At 43.9% G+C, this 27,863-nt stretch overlaps 1 long non-coding RNA gene across 1 annotated transcript; it reads left to right on the forward strand.

Moving 5' to 3' along the window:
- Positions 1-17,300: 17,300 nt before the first annotated feature.
- On the forward strand, positions 17,301-27,617 carry LOC120526366. The gene is made up of 4 exons (XR_005633137.1): positions 17,301-17,400; positions 21,691-21,727; positions 24,509-24,536; positions 27,531-27,617. It is a non-coding gene; the product is annotated as an uncharacterized LOC120526366 (long non-coding RNA).
- The last annotated feature ends 246 nt before the right edge of the window (positions 27,618-27,863 follow it).

A 27,863-nucleotide genomic window follows, 5' to 3' on the forward strand; every position in this document is an offset into this window, starting at 1 on the left:
AAACAAAGCTTAAAACTCATTGTATAGCCATGGTCAAGGTCATTTACAGAGCCATCTTTCTCATTGATGGTGACTATTTACAATAACAACAACCCCGGACGGCGATAACCCAACCCACCCCACTGATTGAGCACAAACACATACAACACTTACAACAAGAAAGACAATTAGGTTATTAAGTTAATTTCGACACAACAATAAGCTTTACATAAATTCCCCACAAACTATTTACATAAATTACCCATACGGCGTCACTCCGCCAGCGCTTGCTGCCGGATCGTTACAATACTAAATGGATAAATATGTGGAAAAATCTTTTGTCATGTAGAAAATAAGGATAACATTCAAGGGGATTGATCACTTTTGCATGGCATTGTAGAACGTGTTGTACATGAACGTCCTCGCTGGCTCTGTCAAGGTATGTGATAACCAGGTGAGGCAGGAGTGGGCGCTGCTGTTAATGTTTTCATTTCCTTCTTCCCTCACAGTACCCAGAAGCAGTCTGTAGAATACATTTAGCTCTATCTCTTCAACTCCAGTCGCCATAAAACCCTGGTAGGAGGCATCATTTTTGGCCAGAGCATCCAACGAAACAGAGTTCTGCTAAGACCAACAAAACTTCACTCTGCCTTTGTTTGATTTCTGGTTGAACAGACAGACGCATACCAATGAGTGGTATTTCAGTTCTCTTTTCTTTGCTTTCTTCTCATCAGTCGAATAAAAGGGATGACCTGCTTGGCACATTTCTTACTGCATTCCTGAGCTGTCACTCCCACACCTGGCTACAAACTCCATTTCCTTCATATGTCCTTCACTTTGGGGGTATGGCTCTCTCCCCACTGCTTTTCCTTCTTTCATTCTTACAAGTTTAATTAAATAAATAAATAAATAAAATGCAAATAAATGGTGCTTTAGGGATATTTCTTCAAAAAAATGAATTTTACAAATTATAACCAAGACATTTTGTGATGTACAATCCTGGAATGAAATCTCTTTTGCACCTCCTAAAAAGATGGATGGTGCCAGGGGATGGATGAGCAGAAGGCATAAACCTGAAGCAGTCCTCCATACATTAGGTGGTAGTGGTCTACTAGAGGAGTCCCAGCTTGGACACACGCAAGGAGGGGTTCATGGGAAATGGAATCTGGATGTGCACCACTGTCAGGCTCCCTGGATGCTGCAAGGGGGCGCTGTTGGGGAAAGACTTTCCTGGGTCTCAAACACTCTGGAAGAGCTGCTCACAAGTGATTCAGGATATTGGAAACCATTGTGGGTCCAGAATAAAAGGAACCCGCTGCCTTACCTTGAGGAGTCAGAGCTTGGAGGCAGCAGGTGACACTTAAGTGGACATTCATTATTTGAAGGATTATTGGTTGTGCTTTATTGTTTAAGGTGCTTTAAGGATTAAAAATCCATTATTTAAACCTGTGATTATGTTGGGCATTATTTTAGTCAGAGGTTTGGGGGTATTGGTGGTGCACCCTACTGAATACACTATAAACATATAATTATGTACTCATCTAAACTTTTACTTTTAAAATTATTGTTTATCCCAGTCCTTGAAAAAAAATTAATTTGCCACCAGACACAGAGAAAGTTTACAATTTGTACACTGGATTGGGGGCAAGACTATTTCAAACATGGAGGGGAAATTTTTTATTTAGATGTTATTATTAGTTGTGTCCCTCTGTGATTGGTGCTGGGGCAACTGCTTCTTTTAATATATATAAATGATCAGGACAAGGATATAATCTGTAAAATGGTTAATTTTGCATATGATACTAAACTGGGAGAAGAGGCAGACAATGAAGAGTCAGTTTTTTTTTTTTTTTTAAGAAGACTAGTGAGAAGCAAAACAATTTGATTAAAAATAAATTTGCAGTGAAAGTTGCAGTTCACACAAAACTTTGAAAGATATTGTCTTTGCACTATGAATGACTCTAAACAGACCTCAATCCAATGGAGGACTGGTGGCATGATTTGAAGATGGCTGCACACCAACGCTACCCACTGAATTTGAAAGAGTTGGAGCAGTTTGGCCTTGGGGAATGGGCAAAAATCCCAAGGGCGAGATGTGCTAAATTGATGGAGATACTCACCCAGAGACGTTTAGCTGGAACTGCATCAAAATGGGAATCTACAACGTATTGACTTTGGGGCATGAATACCTATGCACACTTATGATTTTTGTTTAATGTGTCTTGTTTGTGAATAAAAAATAATTTGAACCTTCAAAGTGGTACACATGTTGTGTAAATGGTGCTCAGCCCCCAAAAATCCATTTTAATTCCAGGATGTAATGCGACAAAGTTGGACAAACACTGAAGGAAATTAAAACTTTTGCAAAGTGTGCTCTTTATAGTGCAGTAGCAGAACAACCGGAGATGCCACCAGACAGTGCCATATTCTTTCCAGGAGAAAAGGTTGGCTTTGTTTTGGAAATGAGCCTTGACAATCTGAAGACAGTTACAGAAAGACAAAAGAATGACTGTGACTAACAAGACTTTCATAGTGTTGTCTTTTTAAAATACACTCACCCTTTCACATTCACAAACGTTAACGGTTTAAGTCCCCCGTGAATGTGAAAAGTTGTGAATAATACTTGGACCCACCAACTGTGCTAAGACATGTCGCAGTGAGATATTTTTGCTTTTAGTTTTTTTTTTTTTTTTTACGTCACTGATTAAGTGGCAAAGGTGAAATCGAGAAATGAGTGATCGAGCCATTAGGGCTTATTTATACTTTGCACTCAGAAAGTGTATGCACACGCACCTCTGAGCAGGTCCTTAGAAATTAATGCGACGCATGTGTGACATACAGTACCAGCAAAAAGTCGGTAGGCGCAGTGTGAGAAAAGTCAGAATGTGACATCAGACTCTCTGTTTACTATCTACACATGACAGAAATCCGATTTGAGGATCCTCCGGGATCAATGTGCCTGCTTTGATGTTTGATGAATGGGTTAATATGATGAAGCGAAATGCTGACATACAAAAGCATTCATGGTGTATATTCTAAAACATAATCACACGATTCATTTTAAAAGTTTCACATATCATCTTCTGTTCCGCCTTTTTTTTTTTGTACCTGCACAACCTCATCAGAATGTACGGTGGTGTATTTAAACCACAGAGAAAAAAATTAGGACATGGTGGAAAGGTCAATTTTGAGATTAGAGTGGAAACTTTGGCTTTAATCTCGAAATTTCCACTTTAACTTCGTCATTTACTTTATCATTATATATCATTATATCATTATTACCCAGTTGTTAATCTCTACGTGCTTCTGGGACTTCCTCGAGACCTGACAACAGCAATTGCCACACAGAACACATCACATGTATGATATTCCAGCTCTCTGCACATTTAGAATCCTTAGATTTATAGTTTATATCATTTTCATGATGGAATGCATTAAAGTATGTATGTTACATTTTACAGATAAGTCATGAACTTCATTTAAATAATGAATACTCATAATAATTACACACGTTGTGACAGCACGGAGGCAGAGCCGTAGCAGTGCTGCCTCACAGTAGAAAGTCACGTCCCTGGTGTTCCCTGCCTGGAGTGTTCATGTTCTCCTGGTGGGTTTCCACAGTGTGCTCTGGTTTCCTTCCAAAGACATGAAGGTTTGGGGATTTGGTGATGCTAAAATGATGTTTGAGTGTGTGTGTGTGCTTGTGTTCACCTTGTGATGAGCTGATGCCCCATCCAGGGATTTTGTTTCTTTTTCTGGAATGGGCGCATCCCTGGATTGATGGATGTAATCATTAAACATCCTTTTCAGAGATATTGTGCAAAGATGTCCTTGGAATTTAATGGATGTTTCAGGCAATTCACAACACAGTGAAGCCAAATGTTTTCTCACCATGATATTTCATATTGCCACATGGTGGAATCTTCCAGATTTATGTAAAGTATGCACGCAAGTATAAAGAGTACAACCCTCACATAGCAGTAGTGCCAGCTGGAGCACATGCTTCATTATGTGAAGTATAAACCTGGTCTTAGGGATGGCTAGAGCTCTATACAGGTTACCGGTAGAGGCAGTCGAGTAAGCGTGACAGAGACAGAGAGAGTGTGTTAGGTGAGGCGGAATGGGTGCGTACGTTCAAGAATGATCTCTTGGTCCATGAAATAGCTGAGAGGAGATCTGCTAAATACATAAGGGAGCAATGAAGGCAGCTGGCATATATCGCCTGGTTCCTTTTTACCAAATTTAACTTTTAATATTAACAATATAGTATGCATTTACATTAACCAACATTAAAGAATACTATATAAAATATAATATTTATATATTATATGATTTTATGTGGTACAAATTATTTTTAACAATGTTTATATATTTTTGGCTTACACAACAGTCTGTGAGTTTCTGTGATCTTTCAGCAGGCTTGAAAAATATTCCCGTTTAATAGCTCTTGCCCAATACCGTAAATAACCGAAACAGCAAATGTTAAATTCACGAATTTGAGGGGAGGGGTGACTGTAGTTTTCATTTCTAGATTATTTCTGATTGTATTTGGAACTCTGTAATGTATTTTTAGTTTTAGTTTATTTTATATTCCAAGAAAAGTTCAGAAAGTATACAGCGCCCTTCACATTGTTCACATTTTCTTATGTTGCAGACTCGTGCCCTCCTTGAACCGTCACCTTATCGTGGTGGAGGGGTTTGCGTGTCCCAATGATCCTAGGAGCTATGTTGTCCGGGGCTTTATGCCCCTGGTAGGGCCACCCAAGGCAAACTGGTCCTAGGTGAGGGATGAGACAAAGAGCAGTTCAATAAACCTCTGATGAAGAATAAAACCTTGGACGACGTTTTCCCTTGCCTGGACGCTGGTCACCGGGGCCCCCTCTGGAGCCAGGCCTGGAGGTGGGGCTGATGGCGAGTGCCTGGTGGCCGGGCCTGCACCCATGGGGCTCAGCCGGGCACAGCCCGAAGAGGTAACGTGGGTCCTCCTCCCCATGGGCTCACCACCTATGGGAGGGGCCAAGGAGGTTGGGTGCAGTGTGAGTTGGGTGGTGGCCGAAGGCGGGGACCTTGGCGGTCTGATCCTCGGCTACAGAAACTGGCTCTTGGGACGTGGAATGTCACCTCTCTGAAGGGAAGGAGCCTGAGCTAGTGTGCGAGGTCGAGAGGTTCTAGCTAGATATAGTCGGACTCACCTCGACACACAGCTTGGACTCTGGAACCAATCTCCTTGAGAGGGGCTGGACTCTCTACCACTCTGGAGTTGCCCCGGTGAGAGGCGCCGAGCAGGTGTGGGCATACTTATTGCCCCCACTGGAGCCTGTGCATTGGGGTTTACCCCGTGGAGAGAGGGTGGCCTCCCTCCGCCGGGTGGGGAAGGGTCCTGACTGTTGTTTGTGCGTATGCACCAACAGCAGTTTGGAGTATCCACCCTTTTGGAGTCTCTGAGGGGTTGCTAGAGGGCATACCTTCTGGGGATTCCCTCGTTTTGCTGGGAGACTTCAATGCTCACGTGGGCAATGACAGTGAGACCTGGAAGGGTGTGATTGGGAGGAATGGCCCCCCCGATCTGAACCCGAGTGGTGTTTTGTTATTGGACTTCTGTGCTCGTCATGGATTGTCCATAACGAACACCATGTTCAAGCATAAGGGTGTTCATATGTGCACTTGGCACCAGGACACCCTAGGCCTCAGGTCAATGATCGACTTTGTGGTCGTCGTCGGACTTGCGCCATATGTCTTGGACACTCGGGTGAAGAGAGGGGCGGAGCTGTCAACTGATCACCACCTGGTGGTGAGTTGGCTTCGATGGTGGGGAAGATGCCGGTCAGACCTGGTAGGCCCAAACGTGTTGTGAGGGTCTGCTGGGAACGGCTGGCAGAGTCCCCTGTCAGAAGTAGCTTCAACTCCCACCTCCGCAGAACTTCAACCACGCCCCGAGGGAGGTGGGGACATTGAGTCCGAATGGGCCATGTTCCGTGCCTCTATTGTTGAGGCGGCTGACCTGAGCTGTGGCCGCAAGGTGGTCGGTGCCTGTCGTGGCGGCAATCCCGAACCCGTTGGTGGACACCGGCGTGAGGGATGCCGTCAAGCTGAAGAAGGAGTCCTATAGGACTTTTTGTCCTGTGGGTCTCTGGAGGCAGCTGATAGGTACCGCAGGCCAAGCGAACGCTGCTTCGTTGTTGCTGAGGCAAAACTCGGGCATGGGAGGAGTTTGGAGAGGCCATGGAGAACGACTTCGGACGGCTTCGAGGAGATTCTGGTCCACCGTCCGCGCCTCAGGAGGGGAAGCAGTGCAGTGTCAACACCGTATATGGTGGGATGGTGCGCTGCTGACCTCGACTCGACGCTGGGTCGGTGGGAGGAGTACTTCAAGACCTCCTCAATCCCACTAACATGCCTTCCAATGAGGAAGCAGAGCCTGGGGACTCTGAGGTGGGCTCTCCCATCTCTGGGACTGAAGTCACCGAGGTGGTCAAAAAACTCCTTGGTGGCAGGGCCCCGGGGTGGATGAGATACCGAGTTCCTTAAGGCTCTGGATGTTGTAGGACTGTCTTGGTTGACACGTCTCTGCAACATCGCATGGACATCGGGACAGTGCCTCTGGATTGGCAGACGGGGTGGTGGTCCCCCTCTTTAAAAAGGGGGACCGGAGGGTGTGTTCCAACTATAGAGGGATCACACTCCTCAGCCTCCCTGGAAAAGTCTATTCGGGGTTCTGGAGAGGAGGGTCCGTCGGATAGTCAACCTCGGATTCAGGAGGAACAGTGTGGTTTTCGCCCTGGTCGCGAACAGTGGACCAGCTCTTCACCCTTAGCAGAGTCCTGGAGGGTGCATGGGAGTTTGCCCGACCGGTCTACATGTGTTTTGTGGACTTGGAAAAGGCATTCGACCGTGTCCCTCGGGAATCCTGTGGGGGTGCTCGGGAGTATGGGGTACCGGACCCCTGATAAGAGCTGTTCGGTCTCTGTACAACCGTGTCAGAGCTTGGTCCGCATTGCCGCAGTAAGTCAGCCCGCTTCCAGTGAGAGTTGGACTGCCAGGGCTGCCTTTTGTCACCATTCTGTTCATAACTTTTATGGACAGAATTTCTAGCGCAACCAGGGTGTTGAAGGGGTCCGGTTTGGTGGACTCAGGATTGGGTCACTGCTTTTGCAGATGATGTTGTCCTGTTTGCTTCATCAGGCCGTGATCTTCAGCTCTCTCTGGATCGGTTCGCAGCTGAGTGTGAAGCGGCTGGGATGAGAATCAGCACCTCCAAATCCGAGAGCATGGTCCTCAGCCGGAAAAGGGTGGAGTGCCCTCTCAGGGTTGGGGGGGAGATCCTGCCCCAAGTGGAGGAGTTCAAGTATCTCGGGTCTTGTTCACGAGTGAGGGAAGAATGGAGCGTGAGATCGACAGGCGGATCGGTGCGGCATCCGCAGTGATGCGGCTCTGCATCGGTCTGTCGTGGTGAAAAAGGAGCTGAGCCATAAGGCAAAGCTCTTAATTTACCAGTCGATCTACGCTCCTACCCTCACCTATGGTCATGAGCTATGGGTAGTGACCGAAAGAACGAGATCGCAATACAAGCGGCTGAAATGAGTTTCTTCCGCAGGGTGTCTGGGCTTTCCCTTAAAGATAGGGTGAGGAGCTCAGTCATCCGGGAGGGGCTCAGAGTAAAGCCACTGCTTCTCCGCATCGGGCATCTGATCAGGATGCCTCCTGGACACCTCCCTGGTGAGGTGTTCCGGGCATGTCCAACTGGGAGGAGGCCCCGGGGAAGACCCAGGACACGCTGGAGGGACTATGTCTCCCGGCTGGCCTGGGAACGCCTTTGGGATTCTCCTGAAGAGCTGGAAGAAGTGGCCGGGGAGAGGGAAGTCTGGGCCTCTCTGCTTAAGCTGCTGCCCCCGCGACCCGACCTCGGATAAGCGGAAAAGGATGGATGGATGGATGAATGGCAGGCTTGTGCTGAAATCATTTAAACTCATTTTTTCCTTCATCATGCAACACTCAGCACATAGAATAAAAAAATTTTGCAAATTTATTAGTGAGAGGCTTGGTGCTGATAGCTCATTGCTGCACCCACCACACGAAAAACCACCCCCATTGGGACCCGCGTGAAGCCATACAATGGGTGACACCTCAGCAGCACACTGGAACAGAGGGAGGTCTTTTACAATGGCTGAAATGGCAATCCTTCCAGCAACCCCCAAGTTTTCCCTGCATGTTAGAGGACTAGCTTGCAGGGCTGGATGCAGATTAACGTCACACCGAGGACAGACAAACTGCAGGTTAAGGGTCTCGCTCAATGGCCCAACAGAATAAAGTCACTTTTGGCGTTCTTTGGGATTCAAACCGGAAACCTTTCGATTGCTGGTGCAGATCCTTTGCTTCAGAGCCACCTCTCTGCCCATAATATTTATTAAAAATAAAAACAATCTGAAATACCACCTTGACACAAATATTCAGACCCTTTGCTCTGACACTTGAGGTTTGGCTCAGGTGCATCCCATTCTGTTCATCATCACTGAGATGTTCCTCCGCCTTGTTCAGAGTCCCCCTGTGGCCAATTCATTTGATCTGTAAAGACGCACACCTGTCTATAGAAGGCCCAGCAGTTGAGCAAACACCAAGCCATGAGGTCAAAGGAATTGCCTGCAGAGCTTAGAGACGGGTTTGTGTGGAGGTACAGATCTGAAAAAGCCGACAAAAAAGTCTCACTGCACTTAATGGTCCCAAGAGCACAGTGGCACAGATCAGGGGAAGGCTACTGCTGATTACTCCACCACCAAGTCCCTCTATTTTAACAATAATACATAAAATTTTAAACTGAGTTCTGCAAATAACTCAATGCCAAATTATTGAAGCTAGCCCTGGAATAATTCAAGTTCTATGTCAGTTTATAGCTAAAAGTGTTTTTGGAGAATTTGAGGCAACATTAAAATTGAATTGTCATCAGTGTGACATTTAAAGTAACACGAGAAAGATGAAGTAATGGCACAAATTAGCATACCAGTTTTACAACATGAAACAAAGAAACAATTTGAATTTATAGTAAATGTAATAAACAGTCGGGCTGACTGCATTTCCTCGGGTCCTTTGGTGTGGCTGAACATTTCTGTCCATTTCATTTAAGTCCTTGGCAGTCTGGAGATAGGAAAAGAGAAGAAGATGACACAATGATTGGGATTTTGTCTTTTAATACTAGTTTATTACTATTTATTACTTCTGATCTTAGTGAGAAATTTGATATAGTTTTACTCTAGTTTTTATTTCACAAAAACATTTCAATTTATTTTTCAATTCATTAAGAAAAATATCAGACCCCTTCACTAATTTCTAATTCTGTTCTGTTGCAGCCTTGTGCTAAAATCATTGAAATGATTTTTTTCTCACATCAAGCAACCCTCCATTTTCCAGAATGACAAAGCAAAAACAGGATTATAAAGATTTTTGCGAATTTATTAAAAGCAAAAAAAGCTGAAATGTCACTTTATCATAGATGTTCAGACCCTTCACTCTGTAATTAGTTGAAGCCCCTTTGGCAGCCATTCCAAGACTGCAGTTTACTTGTGTTTGATGTGACAAGTTTTACACACTTTTTGGGGTTTTTCTGTTGTTCTTCTCTGAAGATCGTCTCAAGATTTGTCAGATTGCATGAAGACCATCGATGGACAGCTCCCTTCAGGTGTCCCCAGAGATGTTCGATTAAGTTGAAGTCCAAGCTCTAGCTGGGCCACTCTAGAATATCCACAAAGTTAACCCTAAGCCACTCATGTGCTGTCATTGCTTTGTTCTTTGGGTCATTGTCCTGTTGGAATGTGAACCTTCTCCAAGTCTGAGGTCTGAAGCACATTGAGCAGATTTTCATTAAGGATATCTTTTCACTTTTCCATTCATCTTTCCCTTAATAATCTGTAGTCTCTGAGTCCCTTATGGTTCCACCATCGTGCTTCACTGCAACAATGTACAGGGGATGAGTAGTGCCTGATATTCTCCAGACATGATGCTAAACTTGGTTTCAGTACTTACTGTAGCCCCTACTGCAAGATGGGATGATCCCCAAAACTGGCATTTTGGTGCAATTGTGTGAGGTCCTGCAACAAGTAAGCAAGGTGGTTTACTGGGTGTTAATTCTCTAATAAAAGAGGAGGGTATTCCTCCAATAAGATTGATGGCAAAGAAATACAAGAAAAGAATCCTACTGAATTTTAATCCAACCAGGCCATCCAAAATCACATGTTCATATAAAAGGCCAGGTACACATAGCCGATTTTAAGTGAAAAACCAGCAAATTCAATTCTTGTTGCGTTGTCCATCCTGGCACTATTTAGCATTACTCCTTACTGTTTCTTTTCTGTTACTAACTGCCATTTGAAAGGGCAATGCCTTCTGCATGCGATTTCAATTAATCAGCTTAATCTTATACGTTTTAAACAGTATGGATGGGTGGAACGACAGTTATGAAGTCGCCCCTTTAAACCTGATGTTACTTGCAGTTAAACAAAAAACAAAAATCAGTCTGTGTGACTTTTCTTCTAAAGGTAACAGTTCAATAGCTCCCTCAAGAGCTCCATTATGTGGGCAGTAACTTGGTCCGAAATGAGCCGCCACTCCCTAGGCCTTCCACTCAGCCAGTTGGTGTGGGGTCACTTGTCCTCACTGGACATCTTCTCACCGCTGTGGATAAAAAAAAAGATGGCAGTTGTAGTGACAGCACCCTCTGTTGCTCTGGGGTGGTATCTCTTACATCTCATGAGCCCAGAAGGTGACCATCCGAAATCCATGCATGTCAACAGAAATACTGCAGAAATTTTTAACGATTTGTAACATTAAGATTATACTTTCAACATTTACACACATGATAACATGATGAAACACTGTGGAGTAATGGTGGAAACTGCAGTCTAAGAGTAAATACTCATAGCAGGCTGACCTGAGATCTTTAATTTTCCACAACAGCCCCGAATTATATGTCATTTATAAGTGTCTCAACTTTCTCTGAGACAAATCTCCTTTTGTCCTGGATTTCAGGGATTGTTTTTTAACCCACAGATTTTACAGTGCAACATTCACATATCCAGTCAGTATCATCATGCAAGTGTCTCTAACCTGCAGTTGGTATTGAGGGGCAGCCATAATTTAAAAGCAGAGACAAACTGAGATTTAGATATGCACTGAGACAAAATCACATTAAAGACATCACCTCATCTTTTCTGTCAGGTGTTTACAGTACTCTTTGTCACACATGTGTGTCTGTGGATCAACCTCCTGATTCATCCTTGGTAAGACGCCCCACCAAGGAACGAGAGGGTACAATGTTACTAATGGTGTCATCTCTTTCTCTTCCAGCAGCCAGAAGAATATGACATCTATTGAGGGCAACCGACTCTGCCCCTTTCAGATTGAGGAGTATACAGCTGAGATGGTTGGTAGAATGGGTTGTCCCATTTTTATTTGCCACAAATCTAATCAGCCTAACTGACCCAATGCCCTTGGCCCAGTGCAGGGTTGACCATTTCTGCCAAGGATGCATTAAAAATTAGTGTGCCCTAAGCACCACATCTCATTTGGACCTTAACTTTGGTTGTGGTTTTCTGGCTGGCACCACAACATTTACCACGGGCTCCTCCAGTTTTCCTGGCCCTGACACCTTGTATTTGAACCTGGGACAACGGCCCCAACAGGTTGCAAGGTCCCGAATACATCATAGGTTAGGAGACATGAAGACAACACTCACTGAGGCAACCATCTCTGTCAGTTTTTTTGTTTTGTGCTTCTTTTATAAAGACTTACTTGATTTTTTACGAGGCAGGAATGCAATTCAGCATTGCATAACTTCTATAATATTTTATGTTTTATAGATTTGTTTTTTGTGCAATATGTTTTTCACTACTGCTGTATATAATGTTGTGATGGTGCCATGTATTGCATACTTTGTTATTAAATTGTATTTATCTTGTTATGTGTATGAATGGTGCACTAAGAGAAACTCCTACCAACTATGTTGTCTGGTAGTAAAGTTCAAGTTATACTCTTTTGCAGAATTCTGGACAATGTTAGCACTTAATACCATTCAGTCTGAAATGTAAAGAGTTAACAAAGATGAGGTAAAGACAGAAATTAACATGGCTGTTTTACAATGTAAAAAAAATGGTTTGAAAACTTATGCAAAAACAGGACAGGACTGACAACACCACCAGAGGCTGTTTGGATTCCTGTAACATTTTCTATTAGTCTGTGTCTGCAAATGGACACTCTTTAGTGAACGGTATGTTGGCAGTGGCACGACAAGAGGAGATGCCAACAGACTTCAGTTAATCAGGAAAGCCAGCCATGTTCTGGGAATGAGCCTTGAAAAGCTGGAAATAGAAGCAGAAATTTTATGCTTGTTTTTATTTTTATTCTAGCCACAATACATGTCATAGATTGGTAAGAAAAGAATACAAAAAATGTCTTGCTGTCTCGTGGCCTAGGTATATTATTGGCCTCTTTCCTCTGTATTTACGTGTGTGCAAATATCTTTTCAGCAGTGCTCCCTCTCTCGAGTGTCTTCCCATAAGGTATAAGGCCTGCTCCTCAGACTCTCTCGTTATTGTTGACGTGCCATTCTTGCCTCTTGTCTGGTTTTATACTTTCCATCATTGAATCATCTACTTGCCGGTAGTCCTGCCATCAGAGAGTTGCAGTAGACCACCAGTAACTTCTAACTCATGTCAATTCTCCCATTATTCTGAATACTGCTTCAATAGGAGGAGCATTTAAAGGATTCTCCCACTGATGTAAGCAACGTTTCAGAGGAGGGCAGTATGGGAGTTCCCATCAATTTACCCTGACTCTCTAAAGGAATGTTTGTTACTCATTTATTTCATTCTATCCTTGGAAAATTAAGTTTGTAGCGTCTCCAAGACAAGGCAGAGACCTCATGTGCTTTGCTTTAAGTTACATTCAGTTAACCCTTGAGATACATTCAATCCTCTTCCTGTAATTCAGTAATTAATTCTTTTAAAGCTTCACACATATATATTGTACGCCAGACCAGCGGGCGGCAGAGAGTGCTAACTGTCTCTCTCAGTCTCTTGTAAACCGTCCATGGGATATCCCACATGGTTCCAGCGCCACCGGTCCCCGTAAACGTCACTTCCTTTTTTTTGCTTGCGCCACTGATGACTTCAATTCCAGCAAGCCCACTGAAGAAGAAGTCACTTCCAGTTCAGCCTCCACCGATGACGTCACTACTGGTTCTGGTGCCACTGATGTTGTCACTTCTGATAGCTGGAGACGATGACATCATTTCCCGTACTGCTCTTTAAAACTGCCATCTTACATCAATACAATCAAATTCTGTTTTGGACTCTGCTCTATGAACATCTCTGTTCAAATTTAATTAGTTTTGCAGCCAGGAAACAAAATATGGGTGGCTGCCCCAAAACTTTACAATGTTTGTGACTCATACTTGTGACAATATATATATTTATATATCTATATGCCAAAAGGGACTCTGCTTTGTTGGGCCCTTGAACAAGGCCCTTAACCTGAAATTGCTCCGTCCTGGATATGACGTTAATCTGCATCCATCCCTGTATGTAGGCCCTCCAACCTGCAGGGAAAAACTTGGGGGTTGGTGACACCATTGGCACTCCAGCCACCACAAAAAACTCACACTGTTCCACTCCATCTGAACCAGTGTGGTGCTGAGGTTTCACCCGTTGCATGGCTGCTCTCTGTCCCTGAGTTGCTTTGTTGTGTGGTGGGTGCAACAATGCACTCTATCAGTGCGTGCTCCTAACCTCATCCTATATATATATATATATATATATATATATATATATATATATCATTCAGTCATTTTCCAACCCGCTATATCCTAACACAGGGTCACGGGGTTCTGCTGGAGCCAATCCCAGCCAGCACAGGGCGCAAGGCAGGAACAAATCCCAGGCAGGGTGCCAGCCCACCGCAGGACACACACACACCCACCCACACACCAAGCACACAATAGGGACAATTTAAGATCGGCAATGCAACTAACCTGCATGTCTTTGAACTGTGGGAGGAAACCGGAGCACCCAGAGGATACCCATGGAGACACGGGGAGAACATGCAAACTCCACACAGAGAGGACCCGGGAAGCAAACCCAGGTCTCCTTACTGAGAGGCAGCAGCGCTACCACTGCGCCACCATGCCTCTCTCTCTCTCTCTCTCTCTCTCTCTGTCTCTCTCTATATATATATATAGATAGATAGATACTTTATTAATCCCTAAGGGGAAATTCACATACTCCAGCAGCAGCATCTCTGATAAAAACAATATTAATTAAACAGCAGTAAAAAAAACAGCAGTGCAAGTTAAAAAATGCAAGGTAGAAATTGTGAGGCAGGTATAACAGTCTATAATGTTGTGTAGTGTTAACATTTACCTCCCCGGGTGGAACTGAAGAGTCGCATAGTGTGGGGTCTCCTCAGTCTGTCAGTGGAGCAGGACGGTGACAGTAGTCTGCCGCTGAAGCTGCTCCTCTGTCTGGAAATGATCCTGTTCAGTGGATGCAGTGGATTCTCCATGATTGAAAGGAGCCTGTTTAGCGCCCGTCGCTCAGCCATGGATGTCAAACTGTCCAGCTTCATTCCTACAATAGAGCTTGCCTTCCTCACCAGTTTGTCCAGACATGAGGCGTCCCTCTTCTTTATGCTGCCTCCCCAGCACACCACCACGCAGAAGAGGACGCCCGCCACAAGCGTCTGATAGAACATCTGCAGCTTCTTATTGCAGATTTTGAAGGATGCCAGCCTTCTAAGGAAGTATAGTCGGCTCTGTCCTTTCTTATACAGAGCGTCAGTATTGGCAGTCCAGTCCAATTTATCATCCAGCTGCACTCCCAGGTATTTATAGGTCTGCACCCTCTGCACAGTCACCTCTGATGATCACGGGGTCCATGAGGGGCCAGGGCCTCCTAAAACCCACTACCAGCTCCTTGGTTTTGATGGTGTTCAGTTGTAGGTGGTCCATTATCCAACCTGCTATATCCTAACTACAGGGTCACAGGGTTCTGCTGGAGCCAATCCCAGCCAACTCAGGGCACAAGGCAGGAAACAAACCCCAGGCAGGGCATCAACCGCCAATAATATATATATATATATATATATATATATATATATATATATATATACTTTGGAAGCCGGCCCAGACACAGACAAGCAGACACGTTCAACTCACTCAACACACGTTTATTTGCCATTATCTATTATGTACAAGTGCAGCACACAAACCCCCAGAGTCCCCAAAAGTCCTGGCCACAACAATGCCTTCCTACTTCAGGCCGTCTCTTTGCCTCCTCCTAAGACCTCGTCCTCTGCTCTGCCGACTTCAACCATCTTCTGAAGGGAGGCGGCCCCTTTTATATGCACCCAGATATGCTCCAGGTGCTTCCCGGCAATCTTCCACCAACACTCCCCAGTGTGACGGAAGTGCCGGCTGTGTAACCGGAAGCACTCAGGGTGTCCCTGCTTGTCTTCCCCCTGGCACTTCCGGGTTTGGCGGAAGTGCGGAGGTCCAGGGCTCCCAAGGCACAGGGGCGCCCCCCTGGTGGTGACCATGGGCTCCTACAGGGTAAAGCTTCAAAGCTCTGTACCCGTGGCGCCCAAAGGAACCAGGGTGGTCACCTCCATGTGGTCTGAGGTGGACGTAAGCCCTCTTCTGGTCTTCCTGGGCGTTCCAGCCCAGCCATCTTCGACAATATATATATATATATATATATATATATATATATATATATATATATATATATTGTGACAATCGGGTTCGCTGTTGACCCTCCAACCTGCAGACAACACGTTTAGACACCAGGTAAAATAACCAGAAATGATTTTAATTTTCCAATAATGTGCACCAAGCACCTCCACCTCCACAATAAACAATAAGTCAATAATAATAACAATAATCAATAATAAATCCTCCTCTACACACAGCAGCTCTGTTACACTTTCTCCCAACTCAGGCTCAGTCTGCTGGCTTTTCCACAGTCCTTTATATAGTTTGTGACCCAGGAGGGGTTCTGTCCTTCAGTCCATGATTCCATAGCACTTCCGGGTCAGAAGAAAACTTCTTCTTTTCTTCAGCCCGGAAGTACTTCATTTCTAACGTCCCCATGACTAGGGAGTATTATTATTTTTATACATTGAGTAAAAATTTCATACCCTTTGGTGTTCTTCCCATTCGGACACTTGCTGAGCTGTATGGGGATTGCATTTTTGGTGGGCAGCTCTTTTGGAGTCCTCAGATACCACTAGACGGAAGTTCTGCCTGACCCAGAAGTACTTCCTAGATGCTGTGTGATTGATCTGAAACTACTCCTATGTCTAAGATAAAATGTGCTGCTGGACATCATCCAGGCAAGATGGAGTTGGGAGGAAGAGGACAAAGCTTGTGCTATGGTTAATATTACATTACTAGCAGTGTAAGCCCATGCTATAAAAAGCACAAGTTCCTAGAAACTATTGAAATCTTCAGAAAAAAAATTGAAATGTAGAGATGTCAGGGAAATGAAAGGAAATACTCTGGGCGTCTCATCTCCTAGGAGGTTTAATTTTGCCGATGTGCTGGCCTCGCTTGTGTATCCTCGAAAGTGGAGCTCTTACCCCAACGCCAGCTCTCACTTCCGGGCCGGACAGACACAAACACTTCCACGTTTAGACGTTTATATATAAGATTATACAGAAGCCTTTTGTTAATGTACTTTTTAATAATAAACCTTTTATTTGAATCTGGGACTTCACTGTGGTTGTGTCTGGTAGTTTAATGTGCTGCAACGCCCCCTACTATTCACAGATGGAGGACAACACCTCTGCTATTCATGGAGTAGAAGGAGTAACGCCAAATGTTTATTTCACTTCAGCCACTGGTCAAGACAGGACATTCATTTCCAAGTCCAGTCAGGCCCACTGCTTTCCCTATCTTCATTTTTATCAATATGTCTGAGACCTGCTCTTTTGAGACATTTGACAGCCTGAGCTCATACTAGCTGATTTATTTAGACATTTTGACTTATTTTACTGTTTCTTAGGTTTCTGCCTTGATTATTTCAGAACTAAAGGCGTCTTTGCACTTTAAAGTGCAGAATTTATTCTCATTTGTAAAACTCCTGTAATAAGCATGTGGCTTTATAAAAATACCTTTAGGTCTTAAGAGTTAGTTTTTGTGAATTACTGATAAAGAGCCAAATGCTTTATTATTAACTCCTCTTAAACACCCATGCAAATTAGTGAGATCACATATTCATTTTATCATTGAATATTTACATAGTCTAAATATATAAAAGTGTATAATATGCCCACATGTTTAGAGATCCTCAGACCTCATCTGCTGAGACAATCACCATGTTTGCTGTGAAAGCAGTTTGCTTCCTTTCCACTATCGCTTTGCTTCTTGCAGTGGCTGCTGCGGTGAGTATTAATGCTTTACTCCTTCCATATTTATAGGCAGTGTAGCTAATTCACTCTAAAAATGGAATACATTTAGCAGCATCTTCTCAGACATAGCCACTTTCCACTTTGTTGTGTCATACATTTAATATCTGAAATGGAGAAATTCATGCCCATCAATCTACTCTCCAGAGCACATAATGACAAAGTGAGGATGTGTGTTCAGTAAGATCTGGAAATTGGTTTAGATACTGATTCCAAATGAAAACCTGAAATTTCACATTCATAGAAGTATTCAGACCCTTCATTCAGTACTTTTTAGAAGCCCTTTTGAATTAATTTTTGGAAGATTATTTCTGTCAAATCTAAATGCAGTCAAATGACCAATCAGCAGCAAAAGACAGGGCAAGGGGCATCTTCAGTTGGGGAAAGAAGCAGTCCAATCACAAGTGTTTTGTACTTGGAAATTAGATGGTGAACAGAAGGGAGTTGATAAAGGAGGGAGTCCACCATTTCGCCGAACAGGTGGAAGCTGGCAATCGGAATTTATTCTCTTGCATGTTGAAAGAAGGGAAAAACAGTCTAATATGTGTTTATCAGAGAGGATATGAATAAAGAGCTACAAAGAAACCAAGCTTGGTGACACAAAGAAATGTTTTACTGTACTCAGTATGTTCCATAGTTAAAATCGTTAATAACACACACATTGAAAATTTAACTGCATTGCCTAATTTTACACATGTAAAAAGAAAATAACTTTAGACGACTTAATGTAAGTATAAATATTTTCAGTAAGTACCTAAAATGTACTGGTCTATCATATTCTTTCTGGATTCCTCAGACAACTCATTCCTTTGCTCTGTCTGGTCCATGTTCAGTGTGGGACACACAATGACACCACACAGCAGGGTGACAACTTTACTTCATTTAAATGGTCAGAATGACTGACTGCAGGATTGGAGACGTGTGGTACGAATTCATGAGAACAGCTAGCTTGATAAATCACTTGAATGAGCAGTATGCACCTTCTGGTCCATGATGTCAAAGTTGAACTGATAAAAGAGAGAGACATACGTATATATGACATTTGGAATAATTCATTTTATGACCTGTATCACACAAAGTATATTATATAATAATAATATGCTACTTCAGATTTGTATTTTTCATTATTTTGCAAAAATTTATTTTTCACTATTAGTCATTCTGGGATGGAGTATCCACCCTTTTTGGAGTCTCTGGAGGGGTTGCTAGAGGGCATACCTTCTGGGGATTCCCTCGTTTTGCTGGGAGACTTCAATGCTCACGTGGGCAATGACAGTGAGACCTGGAAGGGCGTGATTGGGAGGAATGGCCCCCCCGATCTGAACCCGAGCGGTGTTTTGTTATTGGACTTCTGTGCTCGTCATGCATAAGGGTGTTCATATGTGCACTTGGCACCAGGACACCCTAGGCCTCAGGTCGATGATCGACTTTGTGGTCGTGTCGTCGGACTTGCGGCCATATGTCTTGGACACTCGGGTGAAGAGAGGGGCGGAGCTGTCAACTGATCACCACCTGGTGGTGAGTTGGCTTCGATGGTGGGGGAAGATGCCGGTCAGACCTGGTAGGCCCAAACGTGTTGTGAGGGTCTGCTGGGAACGGCTGGCAGAGTCTCCTGTCAGAAGTAGCTTCAACTCCCACCTCCAGCAGAACTTCAACCACGTCCCGAGGGAGGTGGGGGACATTGAGTCCGAATGGGCCATGTTCCGTGCCTCTATTGTTGAGGCGGCTGACCGGAGCTGTGGCCGCAAGGTGGTCGGTGCCTGTCGTGGTGGCAATCTCCGAACCCGTTGGTGGACACCGGCGGTGAGGGATGCTGTCAAGCTGAAGAAGGAGTCCTATAGGACTTTTTTGTCCTGTGGGTCTCTGGAGGCAGCTGATAGGTACCGGCAGGCCAAGTGAACGCGGCTTCGTTGTTGCTGAGGCAAAACTCGGGCATGGGAGGAGTTTGGAGAGGCCATGGAGAACGACTTTCGGACGGCTTCGAGGAGATTCTGGTCCACCGTCCGGCGTCTCAGGAGGGGGAAGCAGTGCAGTGTCAACACCGTATATAGTGAGGATGGTGCGCTGCTGACCTCGACTGACGCTAGGGTCGGTGGGAGGAGTACTTCAAGACCTCCTCAATCCCACTAACATGCCTTCCAATGAGGAAGCAGAGCCTGGGGACTCTGAGGTGGGCTCTCCCATCTCTGGGACTGAAGTCACCGAGGTGGTCAAAAAACTCCTTGGTGGCAGGGCCCCGGGGGTGGATGAGATACGCCCGGAGTTCCTTAAGGCTCTGGATGTTGTAGGACTGTCTTGGTTGACACGCCTCTGCAACATCGCATGGACATCAGGGACAGTGCCTCTGGATTGGCAGACCGGGGTGGTGGTCCCCCTCTTTAAAAAGGGGGACCGGAGGGTGTGTTCCAACTATAGAGGGATCACACTCCTCAGCCTCCCTGGAAAAGTCTATTCGGGGGTTCTGGAGAGGAGGGTCCGTCGGATAGTCGAACCTCGGATTCAGGAGGAACAGTGTGGTTTTCGGCCCTGGTCGCGAACAGTGGACCAGCTCTTCACCCTTAGCAGAGTCCTGGAGGGTGCATGGGAGTTTGCCCGACCGGTCTACATGTGTTTTGTGGACTTGGAAAAGGCATTCGACCGTGTCCCTCGGGGAATCCTGTGGGGGGTGCTCCATGAGTATGGGGTACCGGACCCCCTGATAAGAGCTGTTCGGTCTCTGTACAACCGTGTCAGAGCTTGGTCCGCATTGCCGGCAGTAAGTCGAGCCCGTTTCCAGTGAGAGTTGGACTCCGCCAGGGCTGCCCTTTGTCACCGATTCTGTTCATAACTTTTATGGACAGAATTTCTAGGCGCAGCCAGGGTGTTGAAGGGGTCGGTTTGGTGGACTCAGGATTGGGTCACTGCTTTTGCAGATGATGTTGTCCTGTTTGCTTCATCAGGCCGTGATCTTCAGCTCTCTGGATCGGTTCGCAGCTGAGTGTGAAGCGGCTGGGATGAGAATCAGCACCTCCAAATCCGAGAGCATGGTCCTCAGCCGGAAAAGGGTGGAGTGCCCTCTCAGGGTTGGGGAGAGATCCTGCCCCAAGTGGAGGAGTTCAAGTATCTCGGGGTCTTGTTCACGAGTGAGGGAAGAATGGAGCGTGAGATCGACAGGCGGATCGGTGCGGCATCCGCAGTGATGTGGGCTCTGCATTGGTCTGTCGTGGTGAAAAAGGAGCTGAGCCGTAAGGCAAAGCTCTCAATTTACCAGTCGATCTACCTTCCTACCCTCACCTATGGTCATGAGCTATGGGTAGTGACCGAAAGAACGAGATCGCGAATACAAGCGGCTGAAATGAGTTTCCTCCGCAGGGTGTCTGGGCTTTCCCTTAAAGATAGGGTGAGAAGCTCAGTCATCCGGGAGGGGCTCAGAGTAGAGCCGCTGCTCCTCCGCATCGAGAGGAGTCAGATGAGGTGGCTCGGGCATCTGATCAGGATGCCTCCTGACGCCTCCCTGGTGAGGTGTTCGGCACGTCCAACCGGGAGGAGGCCCCGGGGAAGACCCAGGACACGCTGGAGGGACTATGTCTCCCGGCTGGCCTGGGAACGCCTTGGGATTCTCCCGGAAGAGCTGGAAGAAGTGGCCGGGGAGAGGGAAGTCTGGGCCTCTGCTTAAGCTGCTGCCCCCGCGACCCGACCTCGGATAAGCGGAAGAGAATGGATGGATGGATGGATGGATGGATGGTCATTCTGGGATATTGGGTGTTACTTGATGAATAAAAAATTAATTTAGATGATTTTAACACAAGGCTGCAACTTAGCAAAATGATAAAAAAGTGGACTGGTCTGAATATTTTCTGAATCCACCATACAAGGGAATTTATTGACGTGTTGATGATGATATTCCAGAGGTCTACATTTCATTTAATTTTCTATATGTCAGCTTCTTAAGGAATTTCATTGTTTTCTTTTGGAAAGGGGCAATTGTTGTTTTCATGGAGCAAGTGTGGACATTAATTCTGTCACTAAGGTCTTCAAACGGCAAGCATAAATGGCAGCTAATTGATCACCACAGGCTTTTACAATGCTCGGTCACATACCATGGAGCAGCTGCTCTCTTACAGCTGTGAACATCTCTCAGTCATCTGAGTGCCCATCAGGGATTCTTTATTTTTTATTTAATTCATTGTCATTGTTCAGTGTTTGTCATATGAAGTTATCACTGATATGGAAAACCAAAGTCCAGTTCTTTAGTTTTCTGATCAGTGAAATATTTTTTTCTTTCAGGGAGCTCCTGAGAGAGATGAGAGAGTCTGCGTAGGAGGTAAGAATTTCATACATTACAATATATGAACCTTGTAATAATTTGAACTTATTATTCAATATGGTTTGTTATTGGTCTATTAAAGCCGTCATTTTTAGGACTTTGTCGCATATTTCTAACATGCAATGACTGCTTGAAGTCTGCAATTCATAGACATCACAAGGTGCTGAGGATCTTCTCTTGTAATGTTCTGGCAAGTTTGTAATGCAGCCATCTCATCAGCCCCTACTTATTTTGTCAACTTTCATTAACAAGAGGCAAACAAGATACTCCTTGCACAGATAATAATGAAATGAAAAATAACGGGAACAGGGTGATGTCCTGGGTCTTCCTGGACAGGCCTTGTCTGTTAACCGGAAATATGTCAAATTAAAAGGTGACACCTGATATAAATCATTTTTAACATCTGTTCTCCAATTATGAAAATTTTTTCCGGATTTCTCCTTACTTTCTGTCTTCTTAATCCTCTTCATCTTTTCCCACTTCAACGTGGGGGTCAGTGTGATTTATTAACCTTCTCCATTCTGCTCAGTCCTGCACCTCCTCCTTAGTCAGACTCCATTCATTCAGATCTTCGTTTACTTTATCCATCCTCCTCCACTTTGGCATGCATAATTTTTTCTCCTTTCCCCACCTTTCTTTTACCAACATATTCATTGTCTCTCCTCATCATATGTCCATAGCACTTCAGCCGACTTTCCTGAACTTTCTTTGATATTTCTATGATGTTTGTTGCAAGCTTGTTGTCTGTTGTAAAGTTGTCTCATATCTTATTCTGTCCTTATTTGTATTTCCACACATCCAGCTCAACATTCTCATTTCTGCAACATGTAACTTCTTCTCCTGTTCCTGGCCAATCCTCCATCCATCCTATTCTGTTGCCTTTCCAGTTTTCATTATTTTTAGTGCCTCCTTTACTTCCTCCATCGTTACTCTTGGTACTTGTCCTTCATTTGGGCCTCCAACCCCTAATGGCACTCTTGGATTTTCTTCATTCCACAGCCTTTCACAGTTCCTCTTCCATCTATTCTTGATCATATCATGCTTATTTAAGACCACACCTTGCTCATCTTTTATCTGCTTTATCTGACTAAAATCCTTCCATGCCTTGTTCCTACTCTTTGCTATGCTAAAAGTGTTTTTTCCTCCACTTTTCTCTCCAATTTTTCATGCAACTCCTTAAAAGTCTGTCCTTGAACTCTTGCCACTGACTGTTTGTTTGTCTGCCTATTAATTTATTTATCTTCCTCCCTTAGTGGTGGAACCAGGTCTTCTTTTCCTCCTTCTTTATCACATCCTCAACCTCTCTGTTCTGCCACCATGTCTCTTTGTCCGTATTTGGGCTCCTTTCTGTCGTCTTATCCCAACATCTCTTCAATTTCTCTTAATACAGCTTTGCTATTCTTTTCCCGCCATTCCTCCACACTCTCTCAAATGACTGCACTTCATTTCAAACTTTCTTTCTAAATCATTCCTGGTGCTGCTTGTTCTGGTTTTATTCTCCTGCTGATTCTGATCTCCCAGTCCATCGGCACACCTGACTCTGACTCACCTGGATGAAGTCGAGCAGCTCCTTTAATCTTAGACCTGAGAGTACTTACAAAGTCAGGGCAGATCCCATTTATAGCACTCCAAGTAGAAGTTCCACAAAGTAGCGATCATGTATCCCTGCAGTAACCCCCTGGCCACTCCCAGGGAATCTGACAAGCCTGTCTTATTGGCCAGCATGCCTTGTGAGTGTCAGTACAAGTAGCATCAGCGAGGGATGCTGCCATCTAGTGGGGAGCAGGTATTCCTGATAGGTTGTCTCCTAATATTCTTACATCATACTGCCTCATGTGCGCCGTCTATCACACCATCAAATCTGGCAAATCCCAGTCATTGTTCCAATATTTAGTGTCCCCACTCTTACCTTTAACTTACCCTTTTCTTTCCCCTCCCCACTCTTGTTCTTCTTCTGCTTCTTTGGCAGTAACTTCTTTAGCCGAACCCACACTTGGCCTGGTAGCCCTTTTTTTCAATTCAATTCAATGTTATTACAGAATAACTGAGCAATTTTGTTCTTTTACACAAGATGCATAAAACTGGAAATTACACTGCAAAGCAAAGATAAGAGACAGTGGAAAATGTCAGCGGAGTGCTGAAATAGTACAATATCTGTGTGTATAATTATCAGGACACACTGAGGATATGCATTGCTCCTTGAAGAATGTTCTGTAAGTCTATGGAAAATATGAAACTGCGACGATCTGCAATCCGAGACAGCAGCGATGATTTGCCTACTGCTGTAAAAGTGTCTCCGTCCTTTAGATGAGATGTAAAATCGAGGTCCTTGATTCTCTGTGATATCCTGGCTAAATTGGCCACCAAGGCCTTGTCATTCTGGCCCCCTAATCATCCTCCATCTCTAATTGGCTAACTATCTCTCAGCACTTCATCATCTAACAGCTAATGTGTGCTGAGCGTAATGGCACAAAAGTGGCTGCCGTCGTATCATCCAGATGGATGCGCACATTGATGTTGGTTGAAGTGGCTCCCCACTCACTACGTAAAGCACTTTGAGCAGTGAAAAGCACTATATAAATGTAAAAAAATGTTTTTATTATTAGTGGTTGGTAAATTTCCTGGGTCTTATAATTTTCATGCCTTTCTTATGTCCACTTGAATTGCAGACGTTTTCAGTCTGAGATTTTTGATTTATTTGTGTTAAATTTATTCCTAAGCAGAGTCATGGACATTTTTTTCAGAGTACATCATTTTAATGCTTTCTTTATTTTACAGACCCTGTCGTTTGTATGGACCTGTAAAGGTAAGGCACTGAGTGTGAGACACTATATGACTCTGTCGCTGTCTTTTCCTTTTCTGTGTCCCAGTCGACTTTGGTTACCCTCCTTGGCGTGACAATAATGGGCAAAAGGGATTGAGCTTTATTATCAGCAACTCAAAAATGAATTGTGTGTAACAAAAACATGTAAATGCCAACATATTAACAAAATTACAGTATAAAGGAAATGTCTCGTGTCCACTGAGGTAAAGGTGCTGATTTAGTGCACATCTTTCATGCAATTTGTTTTGAAACAGTCACCAATGCACATAGTCACTGTTCAAGTAAATGTCGAAAGAATTTTTTTTTGTAATATATTTTTATGTTGCCTCTGCATGACAGTAGTCACAAATGCACACCAGAGTGTCTTCTTCCAGTCTTGCCTATATAAAGTAAAACCACCCAAGGAACAGAGGGGGCGCTGGTGCAGCCAGTCTTATTTCCTTTTTCCATCACAGCCTTGAGTAACCATCCCTTGAGGGCACTAAAACAAAACAAGCCCCGGCCCTTCTGGTCCAAAATAAAAAGAGACCTTTGACGGAGGATGACATCTCATTTTCGATCTTGACCAGGTTTCTGCTCTACCCTGAGCCAGAACAACATCCATGAAATGGTTGATTGAAACAACAATTTATTGACAAGAAAACACACATTAAAGTCCTTTAGTTTTGCTCCAGTGCTTGCTTCTTGTTGAAATTAAACAGTTTTTTCTACCCACTTGGCACCCCAAGCAGTCTACTTTTATTCCGGCACCTTTATTTTGTCCCTCTACACATGGTAGAATGTTAATACCTACATGATCAATGCTGCCTGTTGTGTTGTTTTGTAACCTACCATAGCACCAGGCTTACTTCCACATTTTCCCCAACATGCACATTGACAGTTTCTGCATTGTGATCAGTGTCTGGGTGGCAGACGTCTTTTTTGTCCTTCCACTTCATTGCAATCATTTTGCCTTCTTGCTGCACAGACACTGCACCATGTTTCAGCTTGGTGTGTTCATGTGACTGGAATGACCAGGTATATCATGGCACTTCAGTCATACAGTGCTGTATACATCGGTTTTTGATTTGAAGTAAAATCTCACACAGTTCAGGTGTAGAATAGAAACTGTCCTTCATTATACAGTAACCTTCGTCAAGAAAAGGGTCTGCCAGTCACAGCACAGATGATTTAGCAAAGCCGTATTGACTCTATCTGCCATCTTAGTTGGTCCATTTACTTCTGTGAAGTATCCAGTCTCACATGTTCCCAGAACTTGCTTTGTATACAATGTAGAACTTAAAACCAAATCGTTCACATTGAGAACGAGAACATGGAAGAAAATATTAAGGAAAATATTGAGAAAAACATGGCAAGAGCAGACATTTTACTGAACAGTCAGCATGAGTTCAAAAGAGGGAGGTCGTGTTTCACTAACAGGCTGGAATTCTATAAGAAGGGAACAACAAGATACAATCAGGGTGGAGCGTATGATATTATTGATATTGACTTTCAGAAATTATTTCAAAAGGTGATTTATGCTAATGTTCAGGTTGTGGTGTGTAGATGTGTGCAGAATTGGCTCAGACACAGGAAGCAGAGGATCAAGGTGTGAGGGAACTTATTAGAACTGGGTGATGTTAAGAGTGGTGTCCAGCAAGGATTAGCACCAAGGTCGTTATTTTTAATTTATATAAATAATTTGATTTAAATACATATAGCAAGCTGCTTAAGTGTGCAGATAATGCCAAGCTTGGTGGAGTGCCAGATAATCAAGAATCCATTGAACCATCACAGAGGGACTTGCACAGCATACAGGCTAAGGCAGATTTGTGGAAGAGGAAATTTAATTCAAGTAAAGTATTACATTTTGGAAGTAAAAATGTAAGGTTTGAATACACAATAGGAGGGTCACTCAAGGACACTAAGACACTTGTCCTTAAGCCAGTTCAGCTTTGTTTTTGTTGTACGTTTCAAGTCATTGTAATGCTGAATGGTGAACCGTCACCCCGTCTAAGGTGGCATTCATTCTGGAGCAGGTTTTCTTCAAGGCCCTCTCTGTATTTTGTTGCATTCATCTTTACCTCAATTCTCACCTGTCTCCCTGTCCCTTTGAAAAGCATCCTCATAACATGATAATACCACCATCATGTTTCACCATAGGGATGGTATCAGGCAGGTTCAAAGAGTTCAGTTTTTGTCTCCTAAGACCAGAGAATCTTTTTCCTCAGATTTTAAGGGCACTTTAAACTGTCATATGCCTTTTACTCAAGTCTGATTTCTGTCAAGCCTCTCTACCATAAATGACTGATTGATGAAGGGTGGTCGAGGTAGTCATCCTTCTCACAGATACTCACATCTCAGCAGATGACCATTGGATTTTTACTGGACTCTCTGTCTAAGACCCTTCTTGCCTTGTAACTAAGTTTGGCTGAACTGCCACTTTTAGAAAGAGTTCTGGTGGTTGCAAACTTCTTCTATTTCACATTTAATGAGGATTTTTAAAAATCGGCAAACTGTTCTGAAAATTTTGTTCTCACTTTGTCACTGTGGGTTACTGAATGTAGACTGATGGACAAAAACAGACAATTTATCATTGGAAATGGAGTCTACAACACCATAAAGTGTGTAGAAAGTGTAGGGTCCGGAATACTTTCTGAATCCAGTGCATTTCACAGACTGGGAGCAAATTAGCGATTAGCTAAACAAGCAGGCTTGATGGGTTGAGTGGTCTCATCTTGTTTGCTAAATTTCTTAAGGTTCCGGATGTTTTCTGCAAATTCATCTTTGTGTGAATTATTTAACTCTTTTTTACTTAAGTTTGTTAAAACATCTTCTCTTGTGTGTCATAACCCATCTTGGTTTCTTCGTCTCATTCCTTGGACTGACAACTGGCTTTTTTGTCCATTTGATGTCCTGCAGTCGTTTCATTGAATGTTTAATTGTTATGTTTGCTGTAATCTGCTCATTCATCTTTTGTTTCTTGTTTCTTCTCAGATGAAGAGACGCCAAGGATCCAGTGAAGCCTTTAATCATTAAAATCCCTGTGTAGTCAAATTTTAATAAAGTAGTCATGCATACCTATTTCTCGCATCTTCTTTTGTCAATTCAGATTGATAACATAGATTTGTCACTCAGCCATGATGTCTCTTATGGATTCTTTTGATTTCAGAGATTTCTGTAAATGATCGCATTTTATGGCTATTATAGAACAACTAGATCATTACTATAAACATGGAGAGAAGGTTAATAAGATCTTAGCTCAACAAATCCACAAGCATGAAGTTCACAATAAAATATCTGCCATCACCAAGAAGACACAATCTAATA

Source organism: Polypterus senegalus, chromosome 3 (genome assembly GCF_016835505.1).
Source record: "Polypterus senegalus isolate Bchr_013 chromosome 3, ASM1683550v1, whole genome shotgun sequence".
In the NCBI taxonomy this organism is placed as follows: domain Eukaryota; kingdom Metazoa; phylum Chordata; class Cladistia; order Polypteriformes; family Polypteridae; genus Polypterus; species Polypterus senegalus.